This window comes from Sciurus carolinensis, chromosome 2 (assembly GCF_902686445.1).
Source record: "Sciurus carolinensis chromosome 2, mSciCar1.2, whole genome shotgun sequence".
Lineage (NCBI taxonomy): Eukaryota > Metazoa > Chordata > Mammalia > Rodentia > Sciuridae > Sciurus > Sciurus carolinensis.
Window position 1 is genome coordinate 138451149 of NC_062214.1, and position 21156 is coordinate 138472304.

Genomic DNA, 21156 nt, shown 5'->3' on the forward strand with positions numbered 1-21156 from the left:
CTATATATATAAAATCAGGGCATGTACAATTAAAGCACATTACCCATGTAATAAAAAGACCTTTAGCATAAAAGACATAACATGTAGCTTGCCTGTGAGTAAAATACAAGGGAAACAAGAGGGGTGTGTGTGAAAAATGGTGTTATGATGCAGACATCATTACCCTATGTACATGTATGATTACATGAATGGTATGATTCTACATTGTGCATAACCATTGAAATGAAAAGAGGTCTCCCATTCGTGTACGATGAATCAAAATGCAGTCTGTAAAAATAAAAAAATAATTAAACTAAATATATTGAACATAAAAAAAGTACATGGTCACTGTATCCCCAGAATTTTTTTTAACCTTTTTTCTTCAAAAATAGAGCCCACTGTTATGCTTTGGATATGAAGTGTACCCCCAAAGCTCCTATGTTAATGAAGGTATAGTCAGAGGTAAATGATTGGATTATAAGAACTATAACTTAATTGGTCCATTTTAGTTTGAAGACACTAACTGGGTGGTAATTGTAGACAGGTGGGGGGTCACTGGAGGAAGTGGGTCACCCAGAAGGGTGCACCTTCCCTGTGGCCCCTTCTCCTCTCTCTGCTTCCTGGCCGCCATAAACAAACAGAACCCCTTCACCACACCCTTCTGCTATCACCATGGTCTAGACCTCTGAAATAAACTTCTCTTCCTTTAAGTTGTTTTGTCTGGTATTTTTCTCACAGTGACACTAAGCTAACATACTCATTTTCTACTTGTTGGGTAAATAACAATACAGTTCTCTAAAGGATAATTTTCTAGGTAATAGTGAATTCATACAGTTTTTGTCCCCATCCAACTATTACAAAGTTTTTCATAAGAAGTAAATATCATTATGTAAAATAAAATGCAAATCATTCAAACAAACATGTTTATGTTGACACATTTGTGAAGTATGACCTTTTTCCATTATTGTCTTAATAGTGATTAAGGGTAGTTATTGGTCCCATTTTCTAAACTTTTTATAGTATTTTCAAATAGTCAATTATTTACATTGACAATTAATATTCCCTTATGAATTAACATATTGTATATATTTCATCTGTACACATACACTACACATGATGTGATTTAAAGTTAAAATTTTTCAAAGCTATACAAAAGTGCTTGTAAAATTAAAGCACATTACAAGTGAAATGAAAAGACCTTTAGCATAAAGAACAGATACCACGTAGCTTGCCTGTGAGTATAAAACAAAGTACATGTTATATATCAGTTCCAACATTTTATTTTGAAGCATAAAAGTCCTACTTCCCTTTCCTTATCTCAAATTATATCATAATCTTAAAGTATTACTTACACATGCATCAAATAGTCATATACTTATTTCACAGCTTGTCAAAATACAATTCCTATGAAAAAGTTTGCTAAAATTATGTACAATTAGGATTTATGGGAAAGAATTCTCTAGAACAGCTATTCAACTATTTGCTGTACTATTTGGGGAAAAAATGGGGTTTGCAAAACTTTAGTTTACTTAAGTATATCAACAGTTACTTTTCTAAAATGCTACTCCAGAACTCTAGACATACACTTAATTTCCTTAATTCCTATTTTCCCCAACACTTTAATGTTTCTAAAATTGGGATTATCATACAAAAATTACACATATTTTAAGGTAGCTCCCCCTTTTTTAAACAACAACCAAAAAGTCATATTAAGTTGAGGTCAGATCTGACAAGTGATGAAGGTTTAAAAACTCAGAAATATAGTATTATTTATTAAGGTAAAGTCTAAGTTAAATAACTTTTAATTTGCTATTTCCTTCAGTGCTACTTAAGGTCACTATTCATTCTGCCCAAAGTAGAATCTTTCCAATCTCTAAAAACAAAGAAACAGCATAATCTTGGGCCCAATCAGTTTTTAAAAATGTACTTTTTCTACCATGGCAAATCATTTTATCACTTACTAATGTGAAGAAACCAGAGAGTGATTTAGAGATTTGAAGGATAGATAGATAATAGAGACAAAAATACTGAAAAAAATCAGATTAGTTGCCATATTCACAGTATGAATTATTCAATATAGTGGAAACTCTTATGAGTTGACAGATCGTTCTTTCAATAATTGGCCTTGCATTAGCTTGACCAGAATATGTGCTGCACTTTCAGAAACTAATCATGCAAAAGCCTTGGCTAAAAGTTACCTCAGTAGTTTGAACCTTCTTCTGGCATTAAAAAGCCAGAGTTTTCAGGCCACTCAATAAAACTTGCCAATGAAATTTACTTCTTTAGGTAAGAAAGGGAAAAACAATAATAACAATAACAAAAGGTTGTTATCTATCTTGATTTTACTGACATACTTTAAGGGAAGAAATTATCAATAACTTATTCATTTATAGTCATTCATTCTTTCAACAAAATCAAGATAGGTATATTTAACAATAGGCTAAATTAATTTTATAGCTTCTACCCGTTCAAGGATTCTACATTTATTTCCGATTACTGTAAATAATGTCTATACAATTGCTAATCAAGCCCTAAACATAATTTCTCCACCCTCAACCAAACTATCAGGCCAAAGGACATTATAATTTTTCAGACTGCTTAAAACTGATTATTGGAGGAGATCATCCAACCAATTTGCTGTATTCTTTGCCTCACAAGAGTTCATTCTGCTGTTTTACTGAACAGAACTTTGGAATTTGCCTCAACTGTCTAGATTTATGTGAAAAAATTATAGATTAAATATAAATATAAACTGGACACTGTTTTGTCCATATCTGACCTAATAAAGTGGAAGTTTCAGCCATTGCAGTAGGGATGTGGAACCCTGAAGCGGATTGTAGGAAATAGAACCACATCAATGTAGAAGCAACTCCTCTGGCACTGATTTTTAAATTTCATCTTATTAGGACTCACCATAACTACCCAGTCTTCCTGCTTAGAGCAGCACTTCACAATTTTAACCACTTGGTATCATGCAGAGATGGTTTTACAAAGATGTATGATGCTTATCACCAATTAGGAGATAATGTTAGTGAGGAAAGGAGAGATGCTTTGATTAAGCACTCCTTCTCTTCTCCTCCCTCTCCCTTCCCTTTCCATGCTGCCCACCCCACTCCTTCTCCTCTTCCTTCTCCTTCTTCTTAGGTACTGGGGATCAAACTCAGAGCCTTCTGTAATTATTCTTCTCTAAAGTTTTATGTCTCAATGACCTTATTGTGAAGTTAGATAAAGGATTGTTTACGACGAAAAGTGATTTATATCAAATGGCTGCAAGTATACTTTATTGCTTCTAATACAATCTCTGCTCTGTTTGATCAAAGAAATTCCAGCAAGCAGCAATTGGAAAAAGACACTCTCAGTCTGGGAGAGTAACACATCTTACTGAAGAAAATGTATGGAGATAAAACACTTGGGAGAAATCCAGGATCTCAAGACAAAAGCACAGTAGAGAAAACTTGAAGCCTTCTCTTGGTTCTTTCCTCCCCACCCCATGTTACTTTTTCTTAACCTGTTATGTCCCACTGTCCTATATAGAACTGAAAACTTGGGCTTAATCTTACTTCCTCAACTGCCCAGAGTCAATTCAGTTACCTGAGCAAAAGCCATAGTATATTTCCTAGGATCTAAGGAATTCAGAATTTAGCTTGAGTCTGAAAAGAAAAATCTGAATTCAGGAAAATCAGGAGAAGAGAAAAAAGAAAAGATGTTTTTCATATGTCCCTAAATGTTATCTTACTATCATTGGTGACATCTCTGAATTTGTGTGTGGAGTCTAAAGATAATGAAAATTATCTGACTCATTTGTTTCCCTCTGAGCAATATTTTTTTTCTTCATTAAAAGCAACATCTTAGCCACAGAATGTTCAATGAATGTATAGATGGATTTATACCCTGATATTATCTCGTAGTGCAACTAGTTCAGATATTGGACAGGTGAAATCAATTATAAATTCAATTATGGATAATAAGAAGAGAGGGGCTCAGGAACTATATTAGAGCCTTGCAGGATTAACAAGTTAAGAAATTTTGACAAAAGTATAGAAAGTCACTCTAGAAATAAAATAATTGTAATGGTTGCAAATTTGATGTGAATAGTGGAAAGAAAATTCAAGAGTTAAAACATATGTTTCAAATTATACTGTCATGTGTTACCTGTGGCTTTGGATCTATGCCTCTTTCAGCCTCCATTACCTTATCTGAATATTGGGAAAACATAAGCCTATACATGATGGAATTGTTGAAAGATAAAATAAAGTCATACATGCAAAACCAAAAGTAATAATACTTGAAACAGTAGATATTTAATAAACATTTCACAAAAACAATTTTAGTCTGCTGTACTTGTGTGCTATCAACTCATAACTTAATATATGTCTTTGTTCAAAGAAACTAATATTATTTCTGATATGGCCACTACCTGATCTTATATCGCTTGAAGTCTTAGGGCTCTCTTATCTCCTATAGTATATATGAAATGATTTCAAGCACATGCATATATTTATTGAGGACCTACTGACCTCCTAAAGAGGCTCATAGTCTAACAGTAAGAGAGAAATGCAAATTTGTGCACTCCTGCAACCATCACATTAAGGCAGCTGGTGGAACTCTGGCAGCAAGTCAGGAGGAATACATGTGCATGAGGGAGCCAGGGAGGCTTCAGAAAGAAGCAGACCTTGGCCTGGGGCTTAGGGGTCAGAGAAGCAGTCTACAAAGCATGAGAGAGAGAAAAGAGGCTTTCTAGATAAAAACCCAAAGGAAGATATCCAAACTTTAAAATATTTTTAAATGCTTAAAATGTTCTTTTTGAACATACATAAATTCTAAATCCTCATGGATTATGTGTCTATACTTAAACACTTAGAATTGTACATTTTTTGTGATTCTGAGAAAATCCCCCATCGCCACTTGCTGGAACTATGAGTTTGGTCAAGTTGGTCAAGGCCATCTAGTATAAGCAATTTGAATACATGCTTCAGCAAAATGACAAATTGGTACCTGTCAAGACCTTGGCACCATGTAAGAAGAGTGAAATCAAGGATATTAACTCCAAAGGTCTGTTACTGTATATGATCAATGAGGTTACAAGGCAGCATGATATATAGTTTATATACTAAGAATAACTGTAATATTGGAAATTGAAGTTTAAAAGCCACTGCTATCAAATTTCTTTTTATGTTATCTTGATTATGTGTGCTTTTTACATGTAATTCATATATTTCATCAAACTTGAAATTAACCTATTATAAGAAAAAATTAATATTGTAACTTCTGCCTCTTAGTACCCTTAAAATGATTAGAAAATTAGAAGCTAAATTATATCTGAGTAAATACATGCCCACAAATAGTACACACTATGCATGCAAAAAATGTGGCAAATAACTGTCAGTTATCACAGAAAACTTAACCTCAGTTTCAAAGCATCCAGAAAGAAACTTAATATTTTTAGGTGTTTTAGAAATTTTAGTCATATTGTATAATTTTTTGATTCCTTCATTTAATACACATATTAATGTTTTCAGAACAGCGTCTGCATGTATGTAGTAGTCAATTTTTTCAACTCTAATAATAGTTATTTTGCTTAAAGAATTCAATTTTCACAATAGATCAACCACTCAGGACATTCAGTGTGAAATAACTACGCTTGAAGTTAGAAGGGTCACCACAAAGAATCCACAGTACTGGGCTGTGTTTAACTTGTCATTCCCACTCTCAAAATGACAAAAACAATTTGATCAGGAACAGTCTCCAAAGACTGCCACTGTGCTTTGGGGACATGCCAACTTGATCCAAGCACCAGGAAGAGCACAGACTTCTTGTGGGGATAGTGCTGGGATATGGTACTCAGAATTTAGCTAATGAAAAGTTAACTTGCTTTTTAATTAAAAATATATACCCTAAAAACCTTAATCACTGGAGTAGTATTTGAAAATCATAGCTTCAACAAGTACAATTTTTAGACTTCTTGCCATTGAGAGCTGCTGTTCAATGGGTGTGAAATGAAACACCAGGCTTTATCCCCCTGAAATCTGAGAGCCAGGAGGTCGGTTTAACTATTCATATGTCTATGTTGGCTTTAATGATAAAGATCAACCCAATGGCATTTTAGAAAATTAGTTGTGTCTAATCCCCAGTGTCCTAGTCTACATTTCCTTTATTAATAGAACAGGATACACATGGCTGTAGGTGACCTCTTACTGGGTTTGCTATGACTGTTCTAGCAGTCTGCAAACTGCAGCTGCTCTGTGAGCATGCAGGACTCTTCAAGGGGAAGATACTTAATCAGGCTTTCCCTAGGTAAGCCTTTAAAGTTTCTTGAGCATTTGAAGATTTGTTTTCAAAAGTTTCTTAAAACATACATAACAAAAATAAACTGTATGGCATTGATTTCTAAAGTGGTTTTCAAAAACTACCTCCAATATTTTCCTAATGTTCAACATTTATGAAAAGGCATAATTATCAACTTTTATATAATATTCATTCCTCCCTCCACCAACCACTGAAATTCTTTGGTCATCCAGTAACAAACAAATAAATAGTAATTATAAAAGTATTAAAAAAATAGTAATTATAAAAAGTAATTATAAAAGTAATTATAATAGTAATTATAAAAGGGTGATCAACATCATGCATCAGGAAAGATGAAGTAAAATAACATTGAGATAACATTTTCCCTTTTCAGACTGAAAAATGTAAAATAAGTTGATGAAATTCAGTGTTGGGGTATTGATACTCAAAAACATGGTTAATGGTGTAATCCACTTCAAGGTGGCAGTTTCTTCCAGAAATGTGAATAAATTCTAATCCAAAAATTCCACTTTTTAGAATATATCCTACTAAAATATTTGTACAACTATGTGATGCTACATATAATAATGACCATATGCTAAAATTATTGATTAAATTATGATACTGTTACACAATCCTGCAACTTTTAAAAATGATTGAATAAATGTATAATACAAATAAGGAAGAATTAATAATTTTAATGAAGATGAACAAACAGTAGAATAATGTTTATAGAATAATTTTTTTCTTTACTTACACATATATACAGGCATATGTATTTTAAGATCCATTTATTTACTTGCCTACATAAAAATCTCCATTAGGCATAAATTTCTCAAATTTAATATCTCCAAAGTTGAACTACTAAATTTCCCCAGCATTATCCTCTTTCTAAGTGGCACTTCTACCCACACACTCACTTATTCAGAAGGCCAGGGATAGCAGATGATGAATTTGTTAACTAGTGTGGTTATGTTAAATAATTTCACAGTCTATACATATATCAAGCTATCACATACTCCATAAACATGCAACTTTTAGTTGTTAATTGTACCTCAATAAAGTTGGGGGGGGGGAATGTAGGTACATTTTTCTCTTCATATTCTTTACTTCTAATCTAATCCTAAACTTGTTTCAAACCTGTCTGCTCCTCACAGCTCCATTGTCATAAACTTTGTGTTATTTCATTTTTTTTACCTATTATGATCACCACCTGTCTGATTTCTTGTCTTCTCTTGCAAATTTTGAATCTATTTTTTATATCCCTTTTAAACATGCCATTTGGATCATGTTTCTTCATGCATTCCGAGTACCCACATTCCCTTTTTGCACTCACAGAGGAAATTTATACTACTTTCCTTGGCCTACTCTGCCTGTATACTCTCAATACTACTTCTCCAGTCAATGACATCATTTTTGTAACGGAAACAATAATATTGTCAAATGTTTTCTCATTCAAGTTTCAAAAGAACTACTGAGAGATACAGTGATTAGAAAATATCCTGAAGATAGCACAAATTTATCCCAGGATCTACTATTTCAAAGTGGTTTCTTAGCCAGTCCTCTGCAATAGCATTCTTATGGTTTCCTGAAGATTCTTACTTTCCTTCAATCTATTCTCCCCAGAGAATCAAGAGAAACTGTCTTTCAGCAGTAATATAATCACAACATTCCTTTGCTTACAAGCCTTCTGTGGTCAATGCCTGCCTAATCTGGCCCTGTCTAGCTCTCCACTTTCATCTTAAGCCATTGTTTCCTGGATTTCACTATTTCCTCTGTGCTTTAAATAGCTGGCTTTCGAGCTGGGGAGATAGTTCAGTTGGTAAAGTCCTTGCCTTACGAGCCCAGGGCCCTGGGTTCAATTCCCAGCACCATGAAAAAATGAATAGATAAGTAGATGACTTTTATATTTTTTGGTATCAGTTTAAATTTCACCTTTTCAGAGAGGCCTTCATTGACAAGTATCTACTCCAACTTTTCTTTCTTACAGTACTCTATTGTTTACTTTCATATAACTTGGTACAAATTGAAATAGTTTATATACTTAATTTTTATCTCTCTTCCCAATATCCTGAAAGTGATATGCAAAGCATACATAATAAAGGAGCTGGTTGTGGAATCTATGAATTGTAATTGAGGAATCAGAAAGATCTCTTAGAATATAACATTAAGTCCTGAACTTAAGGGAATGTGTTAAGAAGAGTAAGGAAGAAGATCATTCCAGGTCAAGGGGACTATTGGTAGAGCTGGACAAAAGCAGATGATAAATCCAGAAGACTGTGAGAAGTACCTGAGACCTAAGAAGAGAAGTGAGGAAGAGGGGGGACCCATTGAGACTAGAAGGGGACATCAAGACTGGAAAGATAGGTAAGACAAGGTGGTGAAGGACAGAGGAGGCTTCTCTTATCCTTGAACACTGGGGAGCCTGTCATTTTAAAAGAAGAGTGAAAAACCAGATCTATGATATGAAATAGATGGCATGAAAGAGGAGAAAACACTAGATTATCTTCTAAAAGACAAATTCATAGCCCCAACTCACCTCATTAATAAAATAAATATATGTAAGAGCAGTCTACAACATGAGAGATGAAATAAGTATAATTATAAAGTTGCATATATAAGAAAAAAAGCATATAAATATTTAGTATAAATTCAAATACATTTATAAATTGAACTCTTTTTTCCTCCCAGAGTCAGGGATCCAACCCAGGAGCTAGCACATCCTAGGCAAGCACTCTACAGTGAGCAACATTTCCAGCCCTGAACTCTTTTATTAAAAATGTAGTTTTGGAAATACAGCTAATTTTCCAAAATAACCACTGCCTAAACTGTGCTAACTAAAAAGCAAGGTAGTTATAGAAACAGGAGCAGAATCATTCTCCCTAAATAACAGAAGAAAAAGATTTGAGGAATATAATCCATATATTAGTTTGCTATACTTTACAAAGAAAGGTTTTTGGATTTATAGAAAAACAAAAGCATTTCAAGATAATGTTACATAAATGAAAGTCATTAAATTGAAAACTTGGAAAATACATAAAGCTTAGTTTTTCCCATTTACAGATTCATCCAATCATCTGAAGGCAAAAATCCTAGTAAATATGAAAAAGTCAGATTTTTTTCAAATCAGAGTTTAGACATGACCTGATTTGACCCAAAATTCCAAGGACGATTCTGTCATAAATTAATCATAAATACACAATGTACTTGTTCAATTTGTTTGTACTATGTAAAATTGATTTTTTCCTTAATACTAAAATTTAGTCCATCTGTTGAGAAAACAGAAAATGTTCTAAATGTATACAAAGAGTGGAAATGCTTCATTCCACTAGCTGTATCCTGTGGTATATGCATTTTCATCAGTATGTTTGTCTTGCAGACAAAATGAATATCAGATGGTGGTTTTGAAAAAGGGCAGACCTAACATGAGGTGATTAGTTTCAAAAACAGATTTTTATTCTTGATAAATTATTACCAAATACAATCATCTGTTGATTGAGGATATAAAACAGATTGGTCATACTACAACCCACAGGTTAAATGAAAAACGGAAATAATAAGTTTATTTAACATGGTCTTGCATTAGGTTCCCAGCAGTGCAAATCTAAGGCAAATAATTAGATTTCCAATTTAAAGATATACATTTGTTAAGCCAGACGTTTCCTGAGGTCATCTATTTCTCTGTTGGCTAGTCTCACTGCATTAGCAATGTATTTAGAACATTTTCATTCAGAACTTTATATTACTACACCTTGTATATTATCCATTGTAGTTTGATTCAGGGATAACACAAAGGGCAAAGACTGATTGTGATGATTCCTGACTGCAAATCATATCCCCAGACACTGTCACATAGATTTTTTTTTTTAAAAAAAAACTATTGCTTACAAAAAAAAAAAAAAAAAGTCCTAAGGTTGCAGAAGGGGGAGAATTTACTATGAGACAACTGGTAAACCAAACAAATCAAACTTAAAAAGTAAATGTGACAACAAATTTAGCATGATTCAGCATGCATAACTTCTTAAATATCCACTCTTTTTTCCCCCCAGGGTGAACCACTTAATTTTATGGTGAAAGATAAAAAGTTAAAAGACAACTACTCTAATCAGTAGTATATTCTATTTTTAAGGTACATGCTCGCCTTCCCTCCTTTTCCCCCCTCCTCTATTTCTTCAGTAATTTACAGCTTTGCTATGTAATGTCTCTCCAGGGAGCAAAGAATCTCATTACAGATGATTCCTCTGTGCAGACTTCAGCCCTGTAAATCAACAGGCTGAGCTCTCTAACAGACTTAAAATCCCTGCTTGAGTTGGACTGGGACAACTTGCAAATTGGTGGGGGCTGAAGCAGGGGGAGGGAGGAGAGTTTGGTACCAGAATAAGTTCCAGGAAAAGAGATTATAATACAACTTGTGTTTTTTGTTAACTTTCCCCAATAACCTCTATGCCTTGATATAGAATAAGCAAGGTCTAGAAACAGCATTGATTGAAAAAATATACACAATAGAGATTGTGTAGATTTCTCCCAAAGAGAAAGGGATTCTAAAAAGTCCAGGAGAGTGTATCAGAAATATAAAGTGAGCTGGGCTAATACCTCCTTGGAGATAAGATTGTAAATGGAGTAGAGCATTTTAAAAATACAGAGTGGCGTTGTATAACAAAGGTGTGTACAGGGCAGGGACATTATTTCTAAAATAAACCTCTGAGAATTTGATGTCTCACAGGGATATTTTTTCCTACAGGGCTTCACATGACCTTATTTTTCACAAAAGGAAAAGTTCCTTAGAAATCCACTGAGGTGGAAAAATTTGAGAAATTACTAGTATCTTTTGTATGATGCAGTTCGTATTTGAAATAATGGCTAATTATAACACGTAGGATACAGAATATAGCTAATTATATAAAACTTATTTAGTAATAAGGATATTTACACATTTTATGCTAACATCAATCACATTAGAAGATAGACTCTTATGTTTCCATTATAAAATATCCAACATAAGATGGTTTTCAATGTCCCTCATAAATATACAACACTACGAGGACTAGGGATATAGCTCAGTAGTAGAATGCTTCCCTAGCACACTTGTCGCCCTGGGTTTGATCCTCAGTACCACAAACAAACAAACCTGTGTGCAACCACTATTGAAACAAATCATCAGTGAGAAAAATAGGAAGAGGGAAAGCAACTCAATATCACAAATTGAGTGGTTTCTGGGGGTTGTTTTTATATAAAATCCAGGCACTTGGTTTTAATTGACTACCCTTTTATTTCTATTACCAATTTATGAGATTTCTTATCAACTTCTTAGAAAATTTTGTCCCAATTGGTCCTAAGCCAACATTTCAGTTTCTCCCCTTTTCCCATCAAATTATCTTTACTTTTAAACTTCTCTTGTCCATTTCTGTGACTAGCACTCCAATTCCTTCCTACACCTTATTCCATTTATGTTCAATTGTTACCTAATCATGTCCATCCTTCCTTTTATATTTCTCTGCTTTTGTTTCTATTTTCATTTCTATGGCCATCATCCTACTCTGAGGTCTCATTACTTCAACCCTAGATTACAAATGTTTCTTTCCTTTTTTATTTTTTTTAAATACTAAGGATTAAACCCAGGGACACTTAACTACTGAACTACAACCCCAGCCCTTTTTATGAAAGAGAGTTTCAGTAAATTGTTTAGGGCCTCACTACACTGCTGAAGCTGGCCTCAGGAATTACAGGCATGCACCACCAAGCCTGGCTACAACCATTTCATTTTGTCTAACCTTTTTGCTTTGAGTTTTTCCTAATTCTTCAGCCAATTCACACATTTCTGATTAGTTCTTCTAAAATAGTACTCTACCCATGAGTTAATGAAGTCTGGAATCTGAAATACCTGCCTTTATTCAGTTTTGTGGTCTTAGGAAACTACCTTGACTATGCTCAAATATTCTGAAAACTAACATTGATGTCTGTAAAGTAGTGAGAGAATGAATGGATTGGGATAAATCACTTCTATACCAAGTAAACACTTGGAATTGCCAGTTCACATTTCCCTCAGTATAAAAACAATAGCAAATGATTACTAAACTGAAGGAGGAAGACAACCTAATGGAACACTTGATGAAGGCATGATTATCAATTTAAGGTAATTTCCTAGAGGGTTCATTGCCTTCTCCAGGTTACCATTCCAACTCACAAACTTTGTCACTGTTGACTGTGATTACCAACAGGCTGAACATAACTCCAGATCAGTTCTGCCCCTCTGGTGAAAGCTGTGGTGACATTCTATAACAACCTTTGCTACAACTGGTTTTCTGGAAATCTCACTGTCAATCTTTATTCTAAGTGTTCCAAAAGTTAACCTTTTCCCTAGTGTACATTATTATGTAGGGGCTCCTCTATGCTGCCAGGAAATTTCAGACTGAACTTTTAAATGAAACAAAAAGCCTTAGGGCACAACTGGGCACCCATTTACTTCTTTAAGAATGGTATGTTTGTTTTAAATTGGTGCTCCATTGCTAAAGTTCAAGAGGGACCTTTTAAAAAAATCAGTGTTTAAAAGATCCGATTTCCTTGCACCTTTGGTCAAGAGTTCATAGTTATTTCCTCTGTTAGAGCACTAACTTACCTTAGCAATGGCAAAGACATTTAAAACTAAGGATTCCTTTTCTTCCATCAATAACCTTTCTTCCAAAATATATTTGCATTTACATCCAAGAGCTTCCATTCCCTATTTACTCAGCATGGACAATTTCAATCCATAACTCCCTTCCAATACTCCTTATTCCTGCTTCTACTTACTTCAAACAGTACTTCCTTGAATTTTGGTACATTTCTCTTGTTTGTGCTATCACAGGACAGTTTCCTTACCACCACCCCACTCTGCCTTGCCACCACTACAGCACTTACCAACACTGGATTACAGTAGTTGCATGAATTTGCTTTCTCCCCGCTTAGTCAAGGAGCTCCTGGGAGACAAGGGGCCATGTTTTATTCACCTTTGAATTTCAAAATGATGTACAATATTTAACATATACAAGGTGTTTCACAAATTGATTTGCTAAATTGACCTGGACTGACAAATTGTGATTCAGGCCATGTTAGTTATTAGCTAAGGCCAGGCCTCCACAAACAGAGGACAGAAGTGAAATGAAATAATTATTCAGGTCACTGAGGAAAAAATATGTGCTAATTTGGGCAAAGTGAGTACGCAAAATTTTGCCTAACTGAACAAATCCATCATTTCATTGCAATGCTTAGCTTTGTTAATGGAAAATTTGACCTTTAGGGGACATCTTTGTGTTATGACTGAGTCATCTGTTTCCTATTGATACTAAGTATGCCCTATATCTCTATATGCTCAAAGACAAAAATTACATTGTAATCCCTGTCAGTTATTTCATTGGGTGTGTCCTTGGTTCTAAGCTGGGTCTGGGTCTGCTGAGGGTGGTGTGTTGAAGGCTCTGTGAAATCCATGCCTGGACCACTAAAAGACCACATCCCACTAATATGATGAGTCACTGACATCTTCTTTATAAACCAGAGTCAGTAGGTTGCACAAATAAATTCAACTTCTAGCACATAGTTTCTCCAAAAGAAGTCTGTATGATCCTCTAGATAAAAAGCACAACAGGCCTTTAGAAACTTACCCTTTGGGATGAAGATAAATCCTTATGGGATTTTAAGAACTATTAGAGGAAGAAAATATTGTTGCTTTTTAACAAAGACCAACAACTTGAATTTTTATAGTATACATATTTGTGGACATCTTTCCTTTTCTGGCTCATTTGTACTTGGTCTAAGCAAGAAAAAGGAAAGGTGTTTAATTAAACACCAAAGTGGCAGATTAAAAATTTAAATACTTTTAATCCTTTGTCACTCTGTGACTGTAATTAATTTCTTTCTGTGCATGTATCTTAAAATATGGGATCCAGGCACAGCGACGCACATCTGTAATTCCAGTGGCTCGGGAGTTTGAGGTAGGAGGATCGAGAGTTCAAAGCCAGTCTCAGCAAAAGTGAGGCACTAAGCAACTCACTGAGACCCTGTCTTTAAATGAAAATACAAAATAGTTCTGGGGATGAGGCTCAGTGGTCAAATGCCCCTAAGTTTAATAGCCAGTAGCCAAAAGGAAGAAAAAAAAAAAAAAAGATATGGGGCAGAATTTTGTTTCATGAGAAAGCACAATATTCACTTGGCATTTGTAAATTTAAATTTTTCAAGCAACTAATTAGTTGTAAATAATTGAAAAAAGTTATATTGGAGGCTCTCTGCTCCTCCCCATTCTCAACTTGTGCTGTGCCAGCCACGTCCCTGAGACACGATGGTGAAGGTCGAAATGAACTGATTTGGCCCTATTGGGCACCTGGTCACTGGGCTGCTTTCAACTCTGGCAAAGTGGATATTGCCATCAATGACCCCTTCATTGACTTGAACTATATGGTTTAGTATGGAATCTAGTATGATTCCACCCATGGTAAATTCAATAGCACAGTCAAGGCTGAGAATGGGAAGCTTGTCAACAATGAAAAGTACATCTCCATCTTCCAGGAGTGAGATCCCACAATCATCAAATGGGGTGATGCTGGGTGCTGAGTATGTTGTGGGGTCCACTGGTGTCTTCACTACCATGGAGAAAGCTGGGACTCATTTAAAGGGTGGTGCCAAAAGGGTCATTATCTCTGCCCCTTCTGTTGATGCTCCCATGTTTGTGATGGGTGTGAACCATGAGAAGTATGACAACTCCCTGAAGATTATTATCAATGCCTCCTGTGCCACCAACTTCTTAGCCCCCTGGCCAAGGTCATCCATGACAACTTTGGCATTGTAGAAGGACTCATGACCATAGTCCATGCCATCACTGCTATTCAGAAGATTGTGGATGGCTCCTCTGGGAAATTGTGTTATGATGGCCCTGGGGCTGCCCAGAATATCATCCCTGCATCCACTGCAGCTGCCAAGGCTGTAGGCAAGGTCATCCCTGAACTGAATGGAAAGCTCACTGGCATGGCTTTCCTTGTGCCCACACCCAACATGTCAGTTGTGGATCTGAACTGTCACCTGAAGAAAGCTGCCAAATATGATGACATCAAGAAGGTGGTGAAGCAGGCATCAGTGGACCCCCTCAAGGGCATCCTGGGCTACACAGAGGACCAGGTTGTCTCCTGCAACTTTAACAATGATACCTATTCTTCCACCTTTGATGCTGGGGCCAGCATTGCCCTCAACAATCACTTTGTCAAGCTGATTTCTTGGTATAACAATGAATGTGGCTACAGCAACAGGGTGGTGAACCTTATGGTCCACATGGCCTCCAAGAAGTTAGAGCACTTGGACCACCTGCCCCAGCAAGAACACAGAGGAAGAGAGAGTCCCTCAACTGCTAGGGAATCCCCACCACTAACTCAGTCCCTCAACACACTGAGAATCTCCTCTCCTCCTAATTTCCATCCCAGACCCCCTGAAGAAGAGGAGGGACTTAGGGAGCCCTACTGTCACATACCATCACTGCACCCAAAAAATATTAGATATGTAATTATATTAAAAATTAACTCTGTCACATACAGAGACTTTTACTTTTTAAATGCTTGAAAGGAGAATTTTTAAAAAACTGGTAGCAAACAAAATACTTAATGAAAATTTACAATCCAACACAGGCTACACTATATTGGATAGAACAGAGGAGTAGGAAAGAATCTGGAAATCAGAAAAATCCAGTTTTTCAGTCATGAACTGTGTGATTTTGGGAAAGTCACTGAACCTTCTAAATCTTTCTTTGTTCATTTTCAAAACAGAATTAACAATTCTACCTTATCTAATTCCTGGGGTTTTCTTGAAAAGATCATGAGGTAATATGAGGTACTTTTGAGGCAATAGCTTACTACACTACATAAAGGCATCATCATTACTATTTTGGCCCACGGACATCGAATGTGACAATGGTAGTAATGGTCTTATGTTTGCCAACAGAGGCATCACTTAATGCTCAGTGTTAGTAAATATGATTATCCTAGTTTCAAACTCATTTTTATTCAGATTTAGCCACATGCAAGGCTGCAATGTTCATTATGATAACATCAAGTAAAACAACTTATATTAGTTCAAAATAAAGATATGAAGAAACACATAAACTACACAGTTGTTCCAGGAAAGACTACAGTTCACATTCCTTAAAATTAAAGAGTCCCTCTCTTCAGACTTCCTCCTCACTCTTGTTGGACAAACTTGCTATCAAACATCAATCATATTTTATTAAATTGATTGTGAAAAGGGTGAACCAGACAGATTTTTCAGTCATAGGCTCCATGGATCTGTTCGCTGCAGATGCAAGTTTAGCATCTCCTGTTCATACTTCTTTTTAAAAATAAGAAAGAAAGTGGGAAAATAGAGTAAAATAAAGAGACTAGTACACAATCTTAATAAAATGTGGATAAAACGTAAATACCAAAACATCTAGCAAAGGGGAAAAGGAAAAAACATAAAACCTGCATTAAGCATGTAGCTATTGATACTTTGGTCAGGGGGTAACCTAGACATAATGCACTAAATCCACTATGTTTTAGGAAACAGGAAAGCACCTAGAGAATACTAGCATTCTTCCTAAAGACCAGACTTCCTAAATAAAGAAGCTAGCTTTTCCTTTTCACAAGTGCTACATATAAGATGCAGCTTTAGCTTCAAGCCATATCCCTTAGTGAAGACTCTGTTGTACCACAGGAGAAAATTTTGCTTTTCTACATATCATTAGTTAATTATTTTCTATAAGACTTTCTCCAACAATATTATGAGTTGGCTAGAAAAAGGTAGAGGCATCACTGTAGTTTCCTGGGTTTTGTAAAATTATAATTCTTCAATAAAGGCATTTATGAAGAGCATTAGCTAAGCTGGAAACCTCCCAAATGTTCCTCTTAGTGAGCAAGAGCAAGACCTCCAAATTACTTTGTTCTTTAAAAATAGGTGCCAAAAGGAACTCCTTATCCCCATCAATTTTAAATTCCATCTATTTTTGCATTTAAAGAAATAATGAGATTAGATTATCCATACAGTATATGCCCCAACCCAAACTAGTGTCCAAAATAAAACTTCTTTGTGAGAGGTTGTGGGGTCATGTATAGGGATAAAAAGTGTCTCAGACTCAAATAAGTTTGGGAAACACTGAATTAAACTAGGTTAAACATACTTCTCCTGAAATTTTTCAGAGTTACATTATGATATCATGTATATGACACTCAGAAATTGTTTACAAAATTTATACAACCATGAAACTCTTCTTCTAGTAAAAATCTGGAAGAGATGCAGTTAAGAAATGCTGGTCAACAATATGGCAAAAATATGTCAGATTTGTTATGACCTTCTAACACAGTTGTGCATTGTTTAATGACTAGTATAAATTCTGAGAAATGCATTATTATATGATTTCATTATTGTTTGAACTTCATGGAATCTACTTGCAGAAACGAACACAGATACATCACTAGGCCATGTAATCTTATGAACCACTATTAGAGATGCAGTCCTATGCAGCTTGTGACTATAGTTGTCCTTGTGTGGTTTATTCCACTTATGCTAATCTATGTGGCCACAGAAAACCTACTGCCTTGCCAGATTTTATTTAGGAGTACTTAAAGATTGCTTTGAGGAAAGAGAAAAACAAATTTAATCACTGCCAATGATTCCAGAGATTTTTTTCCCCAAGTGACAGCAAACTTAGGAAATGGTTTAAGCTGCCTTTCCCACAAAGTCACATTATATTCACCTTATTTTCATCAAGGGTAACAGGAACAATTATGGAATTACAAGGCCATGTAATGAAACACAAAATATTGGTGCACCATCATTTCTATCTGTTCTAGGGTGACTGGATTCACAATTTAAATGAGGGACACACCGTAGCATGTAAGATACATTTTAAAAGTAATGTCTTCATATCTATACATCTGTATCTAGCTTCTAGCAACTCATATTTAAACTTTGTTTTCTATCTTTCTGTCTCTGACATTCATTTCCCCAGTTTCCAAGATGGCTGAGAAATGATACAGCTCATGACAACAGTTAGATGATTATTTCTGTTTCTATAGGAACTCAAATCATATATCAACATAAAAATGTTATTCTAATCAGAATACTAATGGTGAATTTTGCTGTTTTTCTTTTTAACTTTTTTTTTCTTTTCTTTTTATTAAGGCAGTGGGAAGGATGCACATGTTATCTCTTAGTGGGAAGCTCCTCTTTTCTGAGCCGAAATAGAGCCTCCCACAATACTACGGTAGCTACAGAGCGTGCTCAGCGGCTGTGGCAGCTCAACCATGCAATTTTATAGCAGGCAGCAAACAAGGCAGAGAATTCAGGGTTAAAAACTCAAGTGAAGTTTTGTCTTCTACAGTAATGAAAGCTGACTAAAAGAGTAAATCAAATGGATCTCCTAACAAAATGAAAACAGCTGTTTGGCCTGGCTTGGTCTCTGATTTAGGTTAAGTAATTATTGCTCTAGTGTGGTTCAAGGTTGTTCTATATTAGTGAAATAAGATATCACATGAAAATCATCCAACATTTTAATTTACTGTAGCATCAGAAATTCCACTGTATAAAAAATTCCAGAAACGTAATCTTCTAAAAACTTTACCTATAAACCTTTACAAATACCAATTGATTAAATGTTCCAAGACATAATTACACAATACCTAATTTCATTACGGTAATAACCCTTAGTATCTATTCTAAGAAACTATTTTAACTTTAAAACACAAAGTTTTTCAAATTTTACTGAAGTGATATATCCCAATTCAAATAACCCTTAAGACTTTTTTGTATAGAGACACTTTTATGAAGGGCAACCAACAAGTATTACTTCTTGAGCCCCTAAAGAAACCTATTTTTGTAGTGCAAATTTTTTTTTAACTAAACCTTGGTGTACCAGTAATGATTAAGAAGGAAAACAATTACAATGATAGAAACAAAGCAAAAGAATATTCTTGAGAAAGAGATTTCTGTGTTCAATACTATTTAGAGTAAATGACTAAGTTACTTCAAATTCCTTTTTTTATTTGTGAATGCTTGCTTTCCATTCCTCTATCACTATCATTTGTGCCATTTCTCCTTACTGAAGCACTATATTTCTGCTTTAGCTTGTCTGTAATTAAAAAAAAAAAAAGATAAAATCAACAATGGGTTGGTGAGTGATAGGTTTTTGAAAAAATTATACCCTAGTAATTATTTTTAAATTATAAAAACAATCTAAAATGTTATCTGATTGAAGACATTAAATTCCTAAGGAATTTAATGAAAGTCTTGGTCAGTTTTTCTGGTTATTAATTTTTAAGTCAACCTCCATTCCATTACTTAATGGATGCTTAAATGTATCAATAATAACAACAGTAAAAGATGTTCTAACACTAATACAAATTTTAATTATAGGACTATTTCTTCAATAGTAACATCTGTAGACTATTTTAACTCACTTGGTTACATTCAGCTTAGTTTGTAATGAGAGGGAAAGGAAGAGGGAGGGGGAGAAAGAGATATTACAGCAGAAAATTAACATTTTGAGGAAAATTACTTGGGTGGTTTAAAGCACAGGGAACAGTCTTAGATGCTCTTCTTATAATTATTATTGCTGGACACAAAACATGACATTTACCTTTCCAGTGGGATACAGTTTTGCAGCTTTCCTAAGTCCAAATAGTGTTTCTCACTAGTCCTTGCCAATTATTCTGAGTAGTGCTTACCAGCACATCAGAATAACAGAAACAATAGAGTTATATGTGTTATTTCTCCAAAATGTTGATGCATTATGATCTTTCTTTGGAGTCAATATTTTTTAAATAAGAGAATATGTCATATTTGGGCTTTCCATTCAGAAATTGTCCTACAGAACTAGATCAACAGTGTAGTTTACTTAAGGATTAGAGAGGAACTCAGTAAAAAGCAATACATACTGGAACATTTAGTTTTTATTTTCAAAGAGCTAACATAAAATCTAATAAGTAAGATCTTCAAAAATGATAGGGTATTTGAAGCCAGTCTATATTCTGAGATGTCTCTAATTCAATGTGGGCAATAGAATGGTTCTACCACTTAGCAGAGTGAGTGTTTTCCTTTCAAGAAACACAAAGCCCACAGTTGTTATTGCTTAAGTTCATTGTAAATAGGCAAATGTCATTAACTCACACATATAAAGAAGGCTAGGCATAGTTGAAGACACTTAAACAGTGCCTCTTTAATTGCAAAGTCAAAGGATAAGATCAAACTCTACTATGTTCTCTGTAGTAATGTTTCCACCAGTATTGTCAGAGCAGTAATTATAGATAGATTCCTTACACTGAAAGCAAAATTTGCCTCTCTGAAAACGGTTTACCTTACTGCAATGCTTCTTTTGAGTCCCTCATTTCTCTCTAGCTCTCCGTTACTCCTGATAATTCCTCCTCCTGAGTATTCACCCTTTGAATAATCTTAGTTGCCATATCTTCATGAATTCCATCTTGGGAACAAAAGTTTTCTGAATCTACAATGAAAATGTCTTGTCCCATATATGTGAACTTTCTATTTTTTCTGAATTTATTCTCCTAAAATATTATGTACCCAACTATTTTCCTTCCCTCTTCTTGACAGAATTCCAGGGATTAAAAAAATAAAATTGAACTAGTAGAATCTAAGAATCAATCTTTTTTTTTTTTTTTTCTTTTTGGTTCAGCGGATTGTTTCTGACCTTGTGCTCAGCTTCAGAAAGGGCATACTTGGAGAAGGACAAAACAGAAATCCTTGTGACTGCTATGACTGAGGGTCTCCTCAGTCACTCATTAGTACACTCATTGGTAAGTCCTGTAACCAATGAAACCATAAATTGATCAGGTTGAACATAGGTTGAGATCATAGATTTTCTGACGTTGGTCAAGGTTCTCTAAACTG

The 21156-nt window shown here is 34.9% G+C and overlaps 1 protein-coding gene and 1 pseudogene across 6 annotated transcripts in view; one reads left to right on the plus strand and one right to left on the minus strand.

Annotated features, from left to right (window-relative positions):
- Positions 1 to 21156, minus strand: part of Slc25a21 (solute carrier family 25 member 21) — a 474768-nt gene that overhangs the window by 338629 nt on the left and 114983 nt on the right. The gene's annotated exons all lie outside the window — the stretch shown is intronic.
- LOC124973882 (glyceraldehyde-3-phosphate dehydrogenase-like) lies at positions 14564 to 15843 on the plus strand (annotated as a pseudogene).